General features: G+C 49.0%; 1 protein-coding gene and 1 long non-coding RNA gene across 2 annotated transcripts in view; one reads left to right on the forward strand and one right to left on the reverse strand.

The window, feature by feature from the left end:
* LOC135889362 (zinc finger protein 208-like) overlaps positions 1-20145 on the reverse strand; it is a 510343-nt gene that overhangs the window by 418820 nt on the left and 71378 nt on the right. The window lies entirely within an intron of this gene.
* LOC135889402 (uncharacterized) lies at positions 7037-13806 on the forward strand. Its single transcript, XR_010561926.1, has 4 exons — positions 7037-7100; positions 9041-9235; positions 10272-10451; positions 12847-13806. It is a non-coding gene; the product is annotated as an uncharacterized LOC135889402 (long non-coding RNA).

The raw sequence follows: 20145 nt of genomic DNA on the forward strand, positions 1-20145 counted from the left end.
ATGTGTAACCCTATTCAGGAATTTATTCATCATGCTGTATTTAATAACTCTAGGGTGCCTTCATGTCTGTAAAACTCTTGATATTCTTGGAAACCATCTCCTTAACATATATATAAAATACTAACATAGGCATATATAGATTAGGGACACTAATAAGAGATTATTATTATAGCAGATGTTTTCTGTTGGGGAAATCAACATGGAAGAAAGACCCACTGAGAGATATTAACTTGAAGAATTGTTAGTCCTCTCAGCTGTAAATAATCATGCCTTCTCCCATGAGTCGGGTAAACTGAGAATGGACAGAAATGACACCAGAACATATGTTTCTGGGAGAATATTCTTGGCAACTAGGTTTCCTTTGTCTGAAACCCTATACTATGATACCAATGTGGGAACTTAGTTGGGGGGATGAAAACTGCGCAGGTGCAGGAGAGACACAGATCCAACTCTTAATCTGATAACAAAGGGCAGTAATGGAGCTATTTATTTCTGTATTCTGTATAGTGCTGTATTAATCTCGGATTAATAATTTTAGATTAAATCATTTCAATTGAGCCTATTTTGACAGTCTCAAGTCGTTAACTCAGACACACCTCAACTGGTCATGTTGTCTGTATCCAAGGCATAGTTCATATCAGATTTACCTGGAAGATCTCAGAGGAGTCACCATAAATTGGGATAAGCTGGAATCGTCATCCACAAACACCAAGGGAAAGGCTTAAGTCCTTCTCCTTTCAGGTCACCAGGGGGTCTAAGAGAGACTGGTCCCCCCTGGGAAGGAGCTCACATCATCAATGACAGGGTATGCCTGTATTCTCTGCCCAATAAAACCTGCTAGTGGGGAGTACTGGGCCAGCTACCCCATCACTTGGTTCCTTGACTACAGCTACTGCTCCTACCACACAAGTCCAAAGGCTGAAGGAGCTAGAGAGTTCCAACCCCTTCTCATTTTAGTATCTTATTTTTCCTTTTTCTGTTTTTTCTCTTTCCTTTGCATTAAGTGGGAGATGTCCTGACCTTTCTATAACATTAGGGTATGACACTGTGGCTCAGTGCATGCCCCTGTGTTGATCACGCCTAAAATCCACAAAGGAAGGCATTAGATAGAATAGTTGCCCACATTTTTATAGCCCTAAACTCTCTCCGATGAATTCGCTGAGTGTATGCATTTCATTTGTCCCCCAGACCAGGGGGATGAGGTGGACGAGACTTTCTTCAGGCAACTAACAGAAGTTACTAGATCGCAGGCCCTGGTTCTCATGGGGGACTTCAATCACCCCGATATCTGCTGGGAGAGCAATACAGCAGTGCACAGACAAGCCAGGAAGTTTTTGGAAAGTGTAGGGGACAATTTCCTAGTGCAAGTGCTGGAGGAACCAACTAGGGGCAGAGCTCTTCTTGACCTGCTGCTCACAAACTGGGAAGAATTAGTAGGGGAAGCAAAAGTGGATAGGAACCTGGGAGGCAGTGACCATGAGATGGTCGAGTTCAGGATCCTGATACAAGGAAGAAAGGAGAGCAGCAGAATACAGACCCTGGACTTCAGAAAAGCAGACTTTGACTCCCTCAGGGAACTGATGGGCAGGATCCCCTGGGAGAATAACATGAGGGGGAAAGGAGTCCAGGAGAGCTGGCTGTATTTTAAAGAATCCTTATTGAGGTTGCAGGAACAAATCATCCCGATGTGTAGAAAGAATAGTAAATGTGGCAGGCGACCGGCTTGGCTTAACAGTGAAATCCTTGCTGATCTTAAACACAAAAAAGAAGCTTACAAGAAGTGGAAGATTGGACAAATGACCAGGGAGGAGTATAAAAATATTGCTCAGGCATGCAGGAGTGAAATCAGGAAGGCCAAATCACACTTGGAGTTGCAGCTAGCAAGAGATGTTAAGAGTAACAAGAAGGGTTTCTTCGGGTATGTTAGCAACAAGAAGGTGGTCAAGGAAAGCGTGGGCCCCTTGCTGAATGTGAGAGGCAACCTAGTGACAGAGGATGTGGAAAAAGCTAATGTACTCAATGCTTTTTTTGCCTCTGTCTTCACAGACAAGGTCAGCTCCCAGACTACTGCACTGAACAGCACAGTATGGGGAGGAGGTGACCAGCTCTCTGTGGAGAAAGAAGTGGTTCAGGACTATTTAGAAAAGCTGGATGAGTACAAGTCCATGGGGCTGGATGCGCTGCATCCGAGGGTGCTAAAGGAGTTGGCGAATGTGATTGCAGAGCCATTGGCCATTACCTTTGAAAACTCATGGCGATCGGGGGAGGTCCCGGATGACTGGAAAAAGGCTAATGTAGTGCCCATCTTTAAAAAAGGGAAGGAGGAGGATCCAGGGAACTACAGGCCAGTCAGCCTCACCTCAGTCCCTGGAAAAATCATGGAGCAGGCCCTCAAGGAATCAATTATGTAACTACAGGGGTGTGAGTGATTGCTGAACCCAGACTAGAAGTAGGCTAGTCTGTCAAAGAAGCTCATTGGAACATCTCTGAGGGTGAGATTTACCTGCATTTAATTTCTACTGTATTAGGCATAGACTTGCATGTTTCATTTTATTTTGCTTGGTAATTCACTTTGTTCTGTCTGTTACTACTTGGAACCACTTAAATCCTACTTTCTGTATTTAATAAAATCACTTTTTACTTATCAATTAACCCCGAGTATGTATTAATACCTGGGGGGACGAACAGCTGTGCATCTCTATCAGTGTTATAGAGGGCGAACAATTTGAGTTTACCCTGTATAAGCTTTATACAGGGTAAAAGATTTATTTGGGGTTTGGACCCCATTGGGAGTTGGGTATCTGAGTGCGGGAGACAGGAATACTTCTTAAGCCATTTTCAGTTAAGCCTGCAGCTTGTGGGGGATGTGGTTTAGACTTGGATCTGTGTTTGCAGCAGGCAAGCGTGTCTGGCTCAAACAAGGCAAGGTTCTGAAGTCCCAAGCTGCCAGGGAAAACAGGCTCAGAGGTAGTCCCAGCACATCAGGTGGCAGTCCCAAAGGGGTTTCTCTGATCCAACCCGTCACAAGGACACAGCACAAAAGAGAATTATTTCAATGTAGGCATGGAAGGGACCTTGAGAGGTCGTCTACTTAAGCCTCCTGTGATGAGGCAGGACCAAGTATGCCTAGATATTCCCAGACTGGTGTATCTCTAACCTGGTCTTAAAAGCCTCCAATGAACGAAATTCCACAACCTCCCTTGGAAACCAATGCAATGCAAACACAGACCAAAACAATGCTGTACACACACATGCTGGGCTTGGGGTTAAGGGGAGAGGCAAGAATTCAAACAATCTGGATTCAGTTCCCAGTTTTGACCCAAATTCTCCGTGCAAACTTGAGCAAATTACTTCAGTTCTCTGAGCCTCAGTTTCCCCATCTGTAAAATGGAGAGTAGCCTCCCACCATTTGCCTATTTAGCCTTTGAGCTTTTTGTGGCAAGGTCTCTCTGTCACTGTGGGCATGTCTACACTGCAGTGAGACACCGGTGGCTGGCCCGTGCCCACTGACTTGGGCTCACAGCTCAGGCTGCAGGGCTGTTTAATTGTGGTATCGATGTTCTGGCTTGGGCTGCAGCTCAAGATCTGGCACCCTCCCACCTCGCAGGGTCCTACAGCCTGGCCCCAGCCCGAGCCCAGACATCTACACTGCAATTAAACAGCCCCTTCGCCTGAGCCCTGTGAGCCTGAGTCAGCTGGCATGGGCCAGCTGTGGGTTTTTAATGGCAGGGTAGAGATACTCTTGGTGTCTATTCAGCACCAGTCACAATGAGGACCCTGATCTTGATCAATGTCTGTGCAGTGCCCTGCACAACAGGGGGCCTGACCTCAGTCCGGGGCACTGCAACGCCCGGCATTACAGGATCCCTGATTTTGGTTGGGATCCCTGCAGTACCTGGCAAAATGTGGGGGCAGGATCTCTGTCACGGTCTGTGCAGTGCCCAATAGTGATGGGGCATGTTCTTGGTCGGGGTCAGTGCAGGGCCAGGCCCAACGGGGACACAGATCTCAGTCGGGGTCTCTGAAGTGCCCAGCAAAATGGAGGCAGCGATCTGGGCAGCAGTCGTGCGCTGCCTGGCATAAGGGGGACTGTGATCTCAGTCCAGGTCTCAGTTTTACCTGGCAGAATAGGGTCCAGATCTCAGTTGGGGTCTCTGCAGCTCCAGGAACAACAAGGTCCCTGATTTTGTTTCCCGTCTCTGCAGCACCTGGCACAATGGGAGCCTGATTTCACTTGGTTTCTTTGCAGGGCCTGGCACAACAGGGGCCCGGAGCTCAGTCAGGGTCACTGTAGCACCCGGCACAACAAGGTCCCTGCTCTCTGTAGGGGTCTCTGCACTTCCTGGCACAACGATTACCCCAAACTCGGTCAGGGGTTGTGCAGTGCCTGGCACACTGGGGGAACCTGATCTCAGGCAAGGCCTGAGCCATGCTCAGTATGATAAGATCCCTGATCTCAGTCAAAAAGAACAGGAGTACTTGTGGCACCTTAGAGACTAACAAATTTATTTCAGCATAAGCTTTCGTGGGCTACAGCTCACTTCTTCAGATGCATAGAGTGAAACACACAGACAGAAGATATTTATACATACAGAGAACATGAAAAGGTGGAAATACGCATACCAATTGTAAGAGGCCAATCAATTGAGATGAGCTATCAGTAGCAGCAGAAGAAAAAACTTTGAAGTGATAATCGAGATGACCCATAGAAGGTGTGAGGAGAATTTAACATGGGGGGGAAAAAATTCAATTAGTGTAATGACCCAACCATTCCCAGTCTCTGTTTAGACCTAAGTTAATTGTGTCTAATTTGCATATTAATTCGAGTTCAGCAGTCTCTCTTTGAAATCTGTTTTTGAAGTTTTTTTGTTCATGTTCTCTGTATGTATAAATATCTTCTGTCTGTGTGTTTCACTCTATGCATCTGAAGAAGTGAGCTGTAGCCCACGAAAGCTTATGCTGAAATAAATTTGTTAGTCTCTAAGGTGCCACAAGTACTCCTGTTCTTTTTGCGGATACAAACTAACATGGCTGCTACTTTGAAACCTGATCTCAGTCAGACACCTGGAGAGAAAAGCAGGAAGATTGTCAAGAACTTGATATCAGTATTTCAGAACTGAGGAGAAAATGGGGCGCAAACTAAATATTTGCCAACATAAGAGAGAAGCACCAACATTGTGGTAGTTTTTATGTCACCATTCAACAGTTCAAGAGAAAAGAGGAGAAATTTGAGGGGATTAAACAGTGATATTCAATCAACAACAGAATGGGATGAATTCTTCTTGCCTCACATTCACATGGCCCACAGGGAGCCCTGGTTGATGTCACTTTCACAGGAGAAAGGAGTGGAGCTGGAGTCAGAAGGTCACTAGCTGTGGGTAGGGGCTGGCAGTGGGGTCTGGGAATGTGACTATCGGGGGGGGGGGGAAGCTGCTGGGTTGGGCAGGGTGGGGGAGGGGGAAGTAGCTGGAACTGGGAAACCTGGGGCTGGGCCGTCTCCATGGGGGGCGCTTGCTCCTCCCTTCCCTTCCTGGGCCTTTCCATGCCCTGTTGCCAGCAGAGAGTGGCCCCCCAGCCCAGAGGTATCCCTGTCTCAGGACTCTCCCAGCCTCTGCCCATTAACCCTCTTCCCAGTTCAGAAATCACTCAGGGGAACGATTTCCCACCTAAACAAGGACAAATCACTGCAGGTAAAAATGGGGGGAAACAGCCGAAACCTGAGATTTGAACTGGCCATTGGCTAACTGGAGAGAAAATGGGGCACAATCGGGGGAGGGGAACAGAGACCTTCTCAGGGATTTGAGGGAAAAGGGGGGGGGGTCACCCTGGATGTTGCTCGTTGCTCTCTAGGGAGAAAGGGGGCAGGGCTGGAGAGGATGGGGGGTCCCCACGGGAGGGGGCAGCGGTAAATCCGAGGGGATCTCAGCCCTTCCCCCCCTTTCTCCCCCCGCTCCTCGGGGGTCACCTGCTCTTCTCCTCCCCCGGCCATGTCCGGGCTGCACAGACATTTTCCATCCGCCCCTTTCCCAGGTCTTCCCCCCCCCCCACCCCCGCCCGACAGCCCCCGCCCAGCCCCACTCAGGGACCCCAGTGGGCTGGTCCCCTCCCCCCGGGATCCCCCGTGGGGCCCCAGGGCAGAGCCTGGCCGGGCCCGGGGGCGTTGGGCTCCTGCGGGGACAGCAGCTCCAAGCCCCCCGCGGGCGCTGCCCCCAGGGAGCAGATCCCGGCGCTGCGAGATGCCGGGTCCCTCCCCACGGACACTGGGGCTGTAGTGAAGGATACTGCTCCTCTAGGAATGTGCTACCGGCAGCACATTCCGATACTTATAGATGTTAGAAGCTGCTATTGTATTAAACTGCTACCTGATGTAGCAAATGCCGACAGGTAGCAGCTTCTTGAACTATAATATATGTGAAATTGCTACGTGGAGAAACGTGCTATCTAGCGCCAGCGAGCAGCACCGGGTGAGCGCTGCCTCTGCGCATGCGGGACTCTTCCCCCCTCCCCCCGGATCTGCGCATGCCCAGATCCGGGAGACACAAAACTCTTCTCCGGCCCCGGGAGAGACTCCAACGGCCCCGCACGAGCCAGGCAGAGCCGCAGCGCCCCAGGCGCGTTCGCAGCCCGGTTCGTCAGATCCCCCTGCCCAACGTCACTTCCTCTCCCGGGAGAGTCAGGAACTACATCTCCCAGCCTGCGCCGGGGGGCGCTTCCGCCCTCTCCAGCCCAGGTAAGGGTGGGCTCTGGGGTCAGCCTGACCCTTCCCCACTCCAGGGGCTGCTCCCGGCGGCCGAGCGGGGTTGCACCGACTGAAACAAGGACACTAGCCCGCAGCGAACCCGAGCATGAGCGCTCCGCGCTGCTACCGCGAGAAGGCCCCTGCGCTCGCGCCGCCGCAGCCCGCGCCCGGAAGGGGTGGAGCGAGCGCCGATCGCTGGGCTGAACCCGCAGCCCCTCCCCCGGCTCAGGCAGCACCTGCTGCCCGGACAGCGCGCGAGCGCCCAGCAGCGACACAGGCCCCGCCCCGCAGCCTTCAGACCCGCCCCTTCTGCTGCTGGCCCCGCCCCCGCTGGCTCACTTGGCGCCCTAAGCAGTCACAGGTGGGCGCCGGTTGCTGAATCAGGGGCCGCGGTTCCGTTGCCCAGGTGGCCTTCGCCTCGCGATTCCTTCCGCCGGCGCCGCCATGGGGTCGGGTCCGCGCTGCCCGCCGGGTGCCCGGGGGCTCCTGCTGCCCCTGCGCGGGGCTCGCGGCGAGGGGGGGCCGGGCACAGAGTCCCCTCGGTCTCCCCCCAAGTCTGCCGGGCGGGGAGCGGAGCCTCAGCGGCTCCCCCGGGCTCTCCCCGTCCTCTTGCTCAAGCGGGGCCGCCCCTTCAGTCTCCCTAGGGCCTGGCCCCGCCCCCATCCAGCCCCTCAGCCCGGGCTGCGGGAGGGGCGAGGTGTGCTCCCGCGGCAGCCACAGGTACCCCCCGCCCGGCCCCTGGGGCGTAGCGCCTCCTTACTGGCTGCACGGCATCTCTCCTAGCCTTGTGCCCCCAGAGCGCTTCTGCCCAGGGGCAAGGCCTGATTCGTGGGTAAGATCTGATTTGTATATTGACCTGGGTCTGGGGCTTGGTCCTTCGGGATCCAGAGAGCCTCTTTTCTTTTACTGGGGTCTTGGTTTTCATAACCATTCGTCCCCATAACGAGTGGCACTGGTGGGGAAATTGGGAAACTGGAGTGTCTAAGGGAATTGCTTGTGTGACTTATGGTTAGCCAGTGGGGTAAAGCCGAAGTCTTCTCAGTTTGGCTGGTTTGGTTTGCCTTGGTGTGCAAAGGAACCCTAGCCTTGGGCTGTAACTGCCCTGCTCTAAGCAATTTGTCCCTAATTGGCACTCTCAGTTGGGTCCCACAAAAGTCAGCATCGTTACACCCTCCTTTTTTATAGTTTCAGTCCTGCCCCTTTGAAAACCATTCCCAGTTGACAAAAAGTCTGTAGGGAAAGCTCTTCCCTGCTGCTTTTCCTCACTTTTTGAGGTTTTTTTCTTCCTGCTTGATGACTGCTTACTGCTTAAAAGCAAATTAAGCAGAGCACACATTCCTTTGAGACAGACCTGTTTGCCAACTTGTGCTGTGGTTTGCAACCCAAGTTAACATTAGGCCAATGTGTGCTTCTGGGAAATGGAGTTGACCGGGATAAGGAGGTTCCACTTTTGCCAAGGTAAACTAATTTAATGGTTTTAGGAACAGTTCATGTCTGGCGATGATGCAGCATAGCTGGTGCTTCAGAGGAGTCAGTCTATTCTTACTTTGACATTTAATCCAAATGCCAGTTTTGTTGGGGGGAGGAATGAAATCATACTGTGGTTCACAATGGTGTTTGGATGACTCCTACGGAATCAATTTTTTTTTAAAAAGTACCTTTTAGATTGTTCACCTGGCACTGTTTAATATTCATAATCCAACAGGCCTCATGGTTCCTCTTTGCTATTGCATCTGTGTAATCCTGCTGTTCACTAAATAAAAGGCATGATAATGACTTCAAGAAGTTTTGACCCTTCCCAAATCTGATTATCCACTTAAAATCTGAGGCTCTTTTGGAGTGAATCACAATTAATTTGCCTCTACCTTAATTTGATCTCTTGAATGCTTTCTGGGCTTGGTCTGTCAATCATGCTGCTGATGTCCAGTCTAGAATCAGCTGCTGCTACAAGAAATGTCCTAGCTTAGTTTTCTGTTGTGGAACAATACTACCTCTAGAGATGCCTGGCAAGAGGTTCTGGCTCCCTGAGCATGCTCTGTTAAGGTCATCATCCAGAGCTGGTGTTTTATAGAGCATCCTCTTTGAGCAATGGACGTACTGAGTTGGGTTGAGCCTAAAAGTAGAAAAACCTTCAGAATCTGAAAGGGGTATTGCTTCAAATGTTAAAATGCAATGTTAAGTACACTTCCAAATGGCTAAATAGCTTTTTGGGGGGATTTGAGACGACTTTCTTAGTGAAAACTCTCTTCAGTTCACCTTCAATGTAAACTTTAATTTTCATGTTGACATATTTTGCTTCAGCAATACCTTGTCTTCCACCTCCTGATATTACCCATGGAGCCCATAATGGTCAGAGTGGACAAGAGTTTTCCTTTGGCTCAGCAGTAACTTACAGATGTAACCAGGGCTTCTCTCTTGTTGGAGAGGCCTCCATTTATTGTATAACAAAAGATAATGTCAATGGAGAATGGAGTGGGCCTGCCCCTGAATGCAAAGGTTAGTAGCATCTGTTTTTTATCCCCTTCTTATTCTACTATCTCCTCCTAGGAAAAACTATATTTTCATTGCTAAGTAAACCCATAAACCTGAGGAAATTCAGTTAATGCTTAGTCCCCTTAAATTCGTATCATGAAAACTAGTTACTGTTGGAAAACTAAAGAATGACGGACACTTCATAAATCATTCCTGGAAACCATTTTGCCCCTAATACATCCTGTATTTTTTGTCTCCCTTCAGTGTTCTAAGATTGCAGTTAATTCTCATGTCACAAACAGTTGATTTTTTTTAGGTGGAGATAAACTCTTAAACTAAGGTTTTGCTTTTATGCCAGTACCCTACTATTCAAGTGCTAAAGGAGAGATTACAAGCAGGATTGTTTGGAAACCATATTTTTCAGAACTCTCTGGGAGGGCTCCTTGGCAGTGAAGGCTCCTGCTTTTGTGAGTTCATATCGCAGCCATAAAGTTCTTAGGAGGGGGAAATAAAGGTCATTATACAATCCTCATTTTGGTGACTGCAGTGCTCACGCACACTATTGCATTTAGCTAACAATGCATTTATGTACTTGGTATTCAAGCAGCTGCAACAACTTGGGTTTTATTCTTGCTGAGTTACCCAGCCTAACACCTGGGAGTGAGGCTTTTTCAGAGGCATTAGGCAGGTTGGTCACCTCACTACTTAATATTAACTCCCCCAAAAGCAGGGAAGTTCAGTTCCAGAATGTCATTGTATGTAGATCTCTTATAGCTTGACCCAAATTCCTGATGGCTTCATACAATGATGTTTAACTCGTGCAGTTTACTGGGGGGGGCGGGGAAGGGGCCTGATAGCCATACAAGTTGGGTGCTGTGCTATATGTAGATGAACATCTTATTAAAGGGAAAGATCCAAAGTTGTATAACTTTATTTTAAAATATGTTTTGATACCTGCTGTAGTCAAGTGTATCAGGGCTTTTTCTTCTTTCCTTTACCCGCCCCCCAACTAAATGCTTCCTGTGCAAAACGTTCTTATGCTGGCACTTTTAATTTTCAGTGGTTAAGTGTCCAGAGCCAGAAGTCAAAAATGGAAAAAAGCAGGCTGGGTTTGGATCTGACTATTCAAATGGAAACACCGTAATATTTGAATGTGATTCTGGCTACACTCTGAATGGTAGCAGTTCAGTTAAATGTGAAGCTAACAATTCATGGGTTCCATCTTTGCCCACCTGTCTACGTAAGTATAAGCAATTGTGTTGAACCTTTTATATGCTAAATGTTTTAATGTTTATTGCTTTTGAGTAGCCATGTTAGAATGATATAAAGTTTGAATGTCGGTGTCCCCTGTTTGTAATAGGCATAACACACACACAAATTTTTATTCAAGCTAATGTTTAAAAAAAAAAAAGTATATAATACATAGGTTGGGAAAAGTGTCTGTACATAGAATCATAGAACTGGAAGGGACCTCGAGAGGTCATCTAGTCCAGTCCCCTGCACTCAAGGCAGGACTAAATATTATCTAGACCATCCCTGACAGGAGTTTGTCCAATCTGCTCTTTGTGCAATCTCCATCATTGGGGATTTTTATCTCCCTAGGCCTGGGGAGAGTGTGAAATAGGGCAGCCCAGGCTTTGCTCTTCCAGTGTCCCAGCACCCTGGGCACTGGGGAGAGGGCGTACCTGGAGGCAGGGAATGGAACTGGGCTGGGCGAAGCCACATCACTTTCAGGGGGGCAGGCATTTCCTCTCTGGAGCAGAAGACTGGGAGCTGGGCGAGCAGTTGCTCAGGGTGCCCAGGGTAGGGAAGCAGGACCAGTGGCACTGCCCTGACCATTTCCTTAATCTGCCATGCTAAGGTAAGTTCCTGCCCTGCTGCCCAGGCTCTCTCTGGGATTGTCCACACAGGAATAAAAAAACCTGGTGACTGGCCTGGGTCAGCTGACCGGGGTTCGCAGGGCTCGGGATCTGGAGCTGAAAAATTGCTGTGTTGATGTTTGGGCTCGGGCTGGGGCCCTGCGAAGGGGGAAGGTCCTAGAGCTTGGGCTGCAGCCTGAGCCCCCCAAGCCTGAGTCAGCTACTTGGGCCAGCCACGGCCATGCTACAAGCCCTTTACCCTGTGTAGATGTACCCTCTGAGCCCAAACCTCAGCCCCCCACCTTTTCAAGTCAAGTTTCTGCTGCTTTTGAGCCAGTGTGGAGAGCAGAGGACAGGTTTGATGTGCTCCCAGTAGCCTTCCATATTCCCTTATTAAGAATGAAGGAGAAAATCATATGTTGTTCTTTGGGTGAATAAATAAATAAATAAATCCAGATTATAAGCAAATACAAGATTTCATTTATAAGGAGGCAGCATTGCATGTGCTAGTTCGTCAGATGGATTATACGGCGCTCTGAGTGTGTAGTTACAGTACATGGTGCTTTAAAACAGGTATGTAAACTAAAGTAATTGCGTTTAGTATATTTCATGAAGAGCTTAATTGTGTTTAGTATATATAGGGGTCCCCAACGCGGTACCTGCCGGCGCCATGGCATCCATGTGCGCCTGCCTACTGGCCGCCGAAAAAGCAGCCGCTGAGAAGCGGCAACGTCAAGAAGCGCTACTGCCGAAATGCCGCCGAATTTCAGCGGCAACGCCTCTTGATGACGCTGCTTCACGGTGGCATTTCGGCGGCGACACCTCTTGACGTTGCCACTTCATGGCGACATTTCGGTAGCTGCTTGTCTGGCGGCCACAGTCCTCAGCGGCTAGTCATCTGGCACCTGCCCCACAGAAAAGGTTGGGGACCACTGGTATGTATCATAAAGAAGCTCACGTGGACTTCATAAGGACTATACAGTATCTTACATAACATTCACATGGTCCATTGTTAAATAACAATATTCAATGTGACTAGATACTGAAGAAACTAATATCGCGCTATAAAAATGTTGTTTATGTAAATATACAGAGGTGTCCATTCCTGGTGCAGAGCGGAACTTCTAGAGGAATGTTTTTTCCACTCAGCTTTTTTTTTATAGTGGGGAGAAGAGCAGATTCCTGGATAGCCTAGTTCTCCGTTAGTTAGCTTGTATAATTATCAACACTTGTCGTCATCATCAGTCACTTTTTTGTTGTTTGTCCCTTGCAATTACGAACTCTACTGACAAATTAACCCTAGCCTTGACACATCCATAATGCATGTTTTCTCCTGCTTTTTCTAAGATTTTGCCACTAAGAAAATGCCATAGCCTCTGCTTTAACCTGAAATGAGTTTAAAATGTTTGTTCTATGCAGTTTCACATAATACAAAAACTAGTATTTGTTCCTGACAATACATCCGATGAAAAGTTTAGTTTAAATGAGTACTTTGAAGTCTAAAGAAAGATGTGTGTAAGACTGAAGTACACCTCTACCCTGATATAACGCGACCCGATAGAACACGAATTCGGATATAATGCAGTAAAGCAGTGCTCCGGGGGAGGCGGGGCTGTGCACTCCGGCAGATCAAAGCAAGTTCGATATAACGCGGTTTCACCTATAAGTAAGATTTTTTTTTTTTTATTATTTTTTTTGGCTCCCGAGGACAGCATTATATAGGGGTAGAGGTGTATATAACTATTTTGATTTTAATTGTTTATCTTCCTTTTGCAGGATACATGACTGATGCTGGCTGATGGCTATGGTTTACAAATTAACAGACATTGGAAGAAAAACATGGAAAAGTTAGGAGATAAATGTCATACGTTTGTACTGAAATTTCTGTAGTGAAAATAGACCCCTCTCAGGCAACTGGTGTTACTTTCACTACAACTTCTTTCCTCTGTTGAGCTGGACTTGTAGTAGGAATCCACTGCATTTGAGTAAAGCAGAAAGACAGGAGGTGGATTATTGCTCTTGCTTGCTTCAGAAGCCATTTTCAAGGGCAAGGCAGTTGGCAGCATCAAAATTACTTGCTCTTCTGAATATGCAGCTGGTTCCTTATTCAGCCTCTCCATAGTGCTAAATGTTTCCCCTTAAAGAACATAGTCACCATCAAAGCGTGGTATGGTTTGGATTGTGAGTTGTGGCTTTAACTGCAGACAGCAAGAGAGACTGTTCAGATCCCTACCTACAAGCTGCCATCATAGAGTGCGTATTACTCTTTAAACACAAATTTAAAGATGCCAGACACTAGGTGGAATGTTGTAAATTCTTCATAAAAACATCCATACTGGGGCAGACCAATGGTCCATCTAGCCAGGTGCTTCAAAGGGAATGAACAGGGCAGTTATCGAGTGATCCATCAACCCCTGTCAGCCAGGCCCAGCTTCTGGCAATCAGAGAGTAGGGACACTCGGAGCATGGGGTTGTATCCCTAGCTATCGTCCATGAACTTCTCATTCTTTTTGGAATTCAATTATAGTTTTGGTTTCATGTGACCTTTCTTCAAATTTACTCTCCATTTACAGATTTCTTTCTTTAAAGTAATAGTACAGAAAGAAGCCAACTCCCCTGTTTACAGCTCTGTTTGCTGGCTCCTATGCCGCTGCAGCTGTCTGAAACTATAATTGAAGATACCGGTTATTTATTTGGAATAGGCCTTTTTCTTAAATAAAAGGGATACTGACTAAAGACTCTAGCATCCTAATATTTTTTCCATACCTGTCAATAGAAACGGTCTCATTAACTATTTAAAAGTGATGTTGAGACCTAACTCTGTGCTCTCATCTAATCACTAGCTGCTTACAGAACAGAAAGAAGTTCTTTCCTTTCCTCTTGCAGATAAGTATCTTTACTACTGTAGAGGGATTTTTGTAACGTGTCAGAAGTTGACTCAATTCTGCTTAGCCAGACTCCTGGGGGATCGCTGTCAGAGGAAGGAGATCCCCACTGATCAGAGCTGAGATCAGTGCTATGGCCTCAGCTACGGCTGCGGTCCTTCCCCTACCCTCACTTCCTGTTAGGGTGTGAACTGGCAAGGCAAGATGCCACAGAGCTACTTCTGCAGAAGATCTTGGCATTTAACACTAGCTTTGTCAGACAAATTTTGGTGCTGTGCACTAGACTACAGCTAGGAGGAGCTCAGTGAACTAAAATCAATTTCTCTCCTGCTTTCAGGTGTTCCTTTGCTAGGCAGTGGCAAAAACAAATGTTAAGAAGGTTGGAACTCTGAAAACAGTCCTAAAACTTCTTCTAGGTAGGGAAAAAGAGTCGTGCAGCCTGCCCCAGTGGTCAATAAACTAAGGCCATTATGGTTCAAGTATCTCCCTCTTATATGGTGGCTTTGGGAATATGTATTTTTATGTGAAAGGCCATAGATACAAATTGAAGGAGAGTGATAGGCTATACAAATTGTTCCAGCACCCCTGCATCACTGGAACTGAGAATGCTCAGTTGCAGCTGCTGCCCTTGTCCTGCCTCCCTTGGTGTAGCAATGTGCTCCCTGTTGCTTATGGGGCAAGAGGGGGGGGCAACAATCAGAGGGGAGGGGTGGGGAGAGGCCAAACTGGCTGCACAGCTGGAAGCAGGGGAAGGAGAGGGGTTGAAGTGCAAAATCAGGGACAGAGTTGGGGGTAGGAGCCGGGATCAAGAACAGGATCGAGGCACCACCCGATAGTAGCAGAGGGGAAAACCCTGGCCCAGGGAGTGGCGGAAGGGATAAGTTACCCCAGATGGGATGAGCCACCTGCTGTGTTTGCAAAACTCTGGTGAGTGGGCAGAGGGGCTTTTTTATTTCACCTCCCACAGGATGGTGTATCCCAGCACCTGCTTCCCAAACACTCAGTATGGCTCTGGATTTTGTCATTCAGGTTCCTGCTGTTTGCACACTGCTGAGTTGATCAGACTCAAGCGTAGAGGGTGGGGATAGGGTGTACCAAACATCCAAAGTTACATGGATGACCTCTTCCTCTGTGTACGTTTACATGTTACATTACATTTGCTATACGGTTAAATCACACATTTTTGGATTGGCTTAGTTACTTTGCAGGAACCAATCTCTGTACAGCATGCTCTGTCCATGTGAAATCAGAACTTTACATTCCAGGTTTATCTTGTCCATAGCCCCAACCATCAAGGTGTTGCTGCTTATCTTGGGGTATGTCTACACTACGAAATTAGATCGAATTAATAGAAGCCGGTTTTATAGAAATCAGTTGTATACAGCCGATTTTGTGTGTCCCCACATAAAATGCTATAAGTGCTCTAGTCGGCGGACCGCGTCCACAGTACCGAGGCTAGCGTCGACTTCCGGAGCATTGCACTATGGGTAGCTATCCCACAGTTCCCGCAGTCTCCACCGCCCATTGGAATTCTGGGTTGAGATCCCAATGCCCGAATGATGCAAAACAGTGTCGCGGGGGGTTCTGGGTACATGTCGTCAGGCCCCTCCCCCTCCGTCAGAGCAACGTCAGACAATAGATTCTCGCCTTTTTACCTGGGTTACCTGTGCAGACAACATACCACGGCAAGCATGGAGCCCGCTCAGCTCAGCTCACCGTCACCATATGTCATCTGGGTGCCGGCAGACGTGGGACTGCATTGCTACACAGCAGCAGCAGCTAACTGCCTTTTGGCGGTAGACGGTGCAGCATGACTGGTAGCCTTCATTGGCGATCTGGGTGCCGGCAGCCGTGGGGCTGGCAGCCGTGGGGCTGCATTGCACCAGCCTTTTGCCTTTTGGCAGTAGATGGTTTATTACAACTGGTAACCGTCCTCGTCGTACAGCAGTAGCTGTCTATCATGGGCACCTGGGCAGACATGCTCAGTCCTATGGAACTGTCTTGATGATGATGGTTATCAGTCGTAGTATGCCATTTTCTGCCAAGCGCCCTGTTGGCTCATCGCACGTTAGCAGAGTCTTCCCTGAGCAGTAGATCGTGCAATAGGCCTGAAGGCTAACTGCCAAGCGCCCAGTATTTGCTGCCAAACACCCAGAAAATGCCGAGGGCTATCAGTCATGCTGCACCGTCGTCTTAAGATGTAAAAACTAGATTTGTTCTGTATTCATTTCCTTCCCCCCTCCCTCCGTCAAATCAACGGCCTGCTAAACCCAGGCTTTTGAGTTAAATCTCTGGGGGGGGCCATTCTGTGTGACAGTTGTTTGTGTTTCTCCCTGATGCATAGCCACCTTTATTGATTTTAATTCCCTGTACCTGTATGCCATGTCGTCACTTGCCCCTCCCTCCCTCCCTCCCTCCCTCCTTCCCCTGGTCCGTCAGATACTAGTTTCGCGCCTTTTTTCAGACCAGACGCCATAGCTAGCACTGGGATCATGGAGCCCGCTCAGATCACCGCGGCAATTATGAGTACTATGAACACCACGCGCATTGTCCTGGAGTATATGCAGAGCCAGGACATGCCAAAGCAAAACCAGGACCAGCCGAGGAGGAGGCGATTGCAGCGCGGCGACGAGAGTGATGAGGAAATGGACATGGACCTAGACCTCTCACAAGGCACAGGCCCCAGCAATGTGGAAATCATGGTGTTCCTGGGGCAGGTTGATGCCGTGGAACGCCGATTCTGGGCCCGGGAAACAAGCACAGACTGGTGGGACCGCATCGTGCTGCAGGTGTGGGACGATTCCCAGTGGCTGCGAAACTTTCGCATGCGTAAGGGCACTTTCATGGAACTTTGCGACTTGCTTTCCTCTGCCCTGAAGCGCCAGAATACCAGGATGAGAGCAGCCCTCACAGTTGAGAAGCGAGTGGCGATAGCCCTGTCGAAGCTTGCAACGCCAGACAGCTACCGGTCAGTCGGGAATCAATTTGGAGTGGGCAAATCTACTGTGGGGCTGCTGTGATCCAAGTTGCCAGGGCAATGAGAGACCTGGTGATATCAAGGGTAGTGACTCTGGGAAACGTGCAGGACATAGTGGATGGCTTTGCTGCAATGGGATTCCCAAACTGTGGTGGGGCGATAGACGGAACCCATATCCCTATCTTGGCACCGGAGCACCAAGCCACCGAGTACATAAACCGCAAGGGGTACTTTTCAATGCTGCTGCAAGCCCTGGTGGATCACAAGGGACGTTTCACCAACATCAACGTGGGCTGGCCGGGAAGGGTACATGATGCTCGCGTCTTCAGGCACTCTGTTCTGTTTCGAAAGCTGGAGGAAGGGATTTTCTTCCCGGACCAGAAAATAACTGTTGGGGATGTTGAAATGCCTATCGTGATCCTTGGGGACCCAGCCTACCCCTTAATGCCATGGCTCGTGAAGCCGTACACAGGCAGCCTGGACAGGAGTCAGGACCTGTTCAACTACAGGCTGAGCAAGTGCCGAAAGGTGGTAGAATGTGCATTTGGACGTTTAAAAGCGCGCTGGCGCAGCTTACTGACTCGCTCAGACCTTAGCGAAAAGAATATCCCCATTGTTATTGCTGCTTGCTGTGCGCTCCATAATATCTGTGAGAGTAAGGGGGAGACATTTATGGCGGGGTGGGAGGTTGAGGCAAATCGCCTAGCCGCTGATTACACGCAGCCAGACACCAGGGCGGTTAGAGGAGCACAGCATGGCGCGGTGCGCATCAGAGAAGCTTTGAAAACGAGTTTTGTGACTGGCCAGGCTACGGTGTGAAATTTCTGTTTGTTTCTCCTTGATGAAATCTCCGCCCCCCCCACCCACCCGGTTAACTCTACTTCCCTGTAAACCAACCACCCCACCCTCCCCTACCCTCCCCCCTTCAAGCACCACGTGCAGAGGCAATAAAGTCATTGTTACTTCACATTCATGCATTTTTATTAATTCATCACACAACGAGGGGGATAATTGCAAAGGTAGCCCGGGATGGGTGGGGGAGGAGGGAAGGAAAAGGACACACTGCAGTTTAAAACTTTAACACTTATTGCTCGGGAAATCATCTGGGGTGGAGTGACTGGGTGGCCGGAGGCCCCCCCACCGTGTTCTTGGGCGTCTGGGGGAGGAGGCAATGGGACTTGGGGAGGAGGGCTGTTGGTTACACAGGGGCTGTAGCGGCGGTCTCTGCTCCTGCTGCCTTTCCTGCAGCTCAACCATACGCTGGAGCATATCAGTTTGATGCTCCAGCAGCCGGAGCATCGACTCTTGCCTTCTGTGTGCAAGCTGACGCCACCTCTCATCTTCAGCCTGCGATTCAGCACGCCACCTCTCCTCTCGCTCATATTGGGCTTTTCTATAATCAGTCATTGACTGCCTCCACGCAGTCTGCTGTGCTCTGTCAGCGTGGGAGGCAGTCTGTAGTTCTGTAAACATTTCATCACGCGTCCTTCGCTTTCACTTTCGAATATTCACTAGCCTCTGAGAAGGAGAAAGATTTGCAGCTGGTGGAGGAGAAGGGAGAGGCGGTTAAAAAAGACACATTTTAGAGAACAATGGGTACACTCTTTCACGTTAAATTTTGCTGTTCACATTACACAGCACATGTGCTTTCGTTACAAGGTCGCATTTTTCCTCTTATATTGAGGGCCTGCCCATTTGGTGTGAGAGATAACTCACGCACTGCCAGGCCACAGATTTCAGCTTGCAGGCAGCCATGGTAAGACACAGTCTTTTGACTTTTTTAACCTTCTTAACATGTGGGGATGGTTTCAAACAGTACTGCTCTCATTAACCATACCAAGCACCCGTTGGGTTGGCCATTTAAAATGGGTTTGCAATGTAAAAGGAGGGGCTGCGGTTTCAGGGTTAACATGCAGCACAAACCCAACTAATTCCCCTCCCCCACACACCCAATTCTCTGGGATGATCACTTCACCCCTCCCCCCCACCGCGTGGCTAACAGCGGGGAATATTTCTGTTCAGCAGAGCAGGAAGGGGCACCTCTGAATGTCCCCTTAATAAAATTGCCCCATTTCAACCAGGTGACCGTGAATGATATCACTCTCCTGAGGATAACAAAGAGCGATAAGGAATGGATGTTGTCTGCATGCCAGCAAACACCGGGACCATACGCTGCCATGCTTTGTTATGCAATGATTCCAGACTATGTGCTACTGGCCTGGCGTGGTAAAGTGTCCTACCATGGCGGACGGGATAAGGCAGCCCTCCCCAGAAACCTTTTGCAAAGGCTTTGGGAGTACATGAAGGAGAGCTTTCTGGAGATGTCCCTGGAGGATTTCCGCTCCATCCCAATACACGTTAACAGACTTTTCCAGCAGCTGTACTGGCCGCGATTGCCAGGGCAAATTAATCATTAATCATTAAACACGCTTGCTTTTAAACCATGTGTAATATTTACAAAGGTACACTCACCAGAGGTCCCCTGTGTGCCCCCAGGGTCTTGGGTGAGTTCAGGGGTTACTGGTTCCAGGTCCAGGGTGATAAACATATCCTGGCTGTTGGGGAAACCGGTTTCTCCGCTTCCTTGCTGCTGTGAGCTATTTACATTATCTTCATCCTCATCTTCCTCGTACCCCGAACCTGCTTCCCTGTGTGTTTCTCCAGTGAGGGAGTCATAGCACACGGTTGGGGTAGTGGTGGCTGCACCCCCTAGAATGGCATGCAGCTCGGCGTAGAAGCGGCATGTTTGCGGCTCAGCCCCGGACCTTCCGTTTGCTTCTCTGGCTTTGTGGTAGGCTTGCCTTAGCTCCTTAATTTTCACGCGGCACTGCTGTGCATCCCTGTTATGGCCTCTGTCCTTCATGGCCTTGGAGACCTGTTCTAATATTTTGCCATTTCGTTTACTGCTTCGGAGTTCGGCCAGCACTGATTCATCTCCCCATATGGCGAGCAGATCCCGTACCTCCCGTTCTGTCCATGCTGGAGCTCTTTTGCGATCCTGGGACTCCATCACGGTTAACTGTGCTGATGAGCTCTGCGTGGTCACCTGTGCTCTCCACGCTCAGCAAACAGGAAATGAAATTCAAACGTTCGCGGGGCTTTTCCTGTCTACCTGGCCAGTGCATCTGAGTTGAGAGTGCTGTCCAGAGCGGTCACAATGAAGCACTGTGGGATAGCTCCCGGAGGCCAATAACGTCGAATTCCATCCACACT

The sequence above is a fragment of the Emys orbicularis genome, chromosome 15, assembly GCF_028017835.1.
Source record: "Emys orbicularis isolate rEmyOrb1 chromosome 15, rEmyOrb1.hap1, whole genome shotgun sequence".
NCBI classification, from domain to species: Eukaryota; Metazoa; Chordata; order Testudines; family Emydidae; genus Emys; species Emys orbicularis.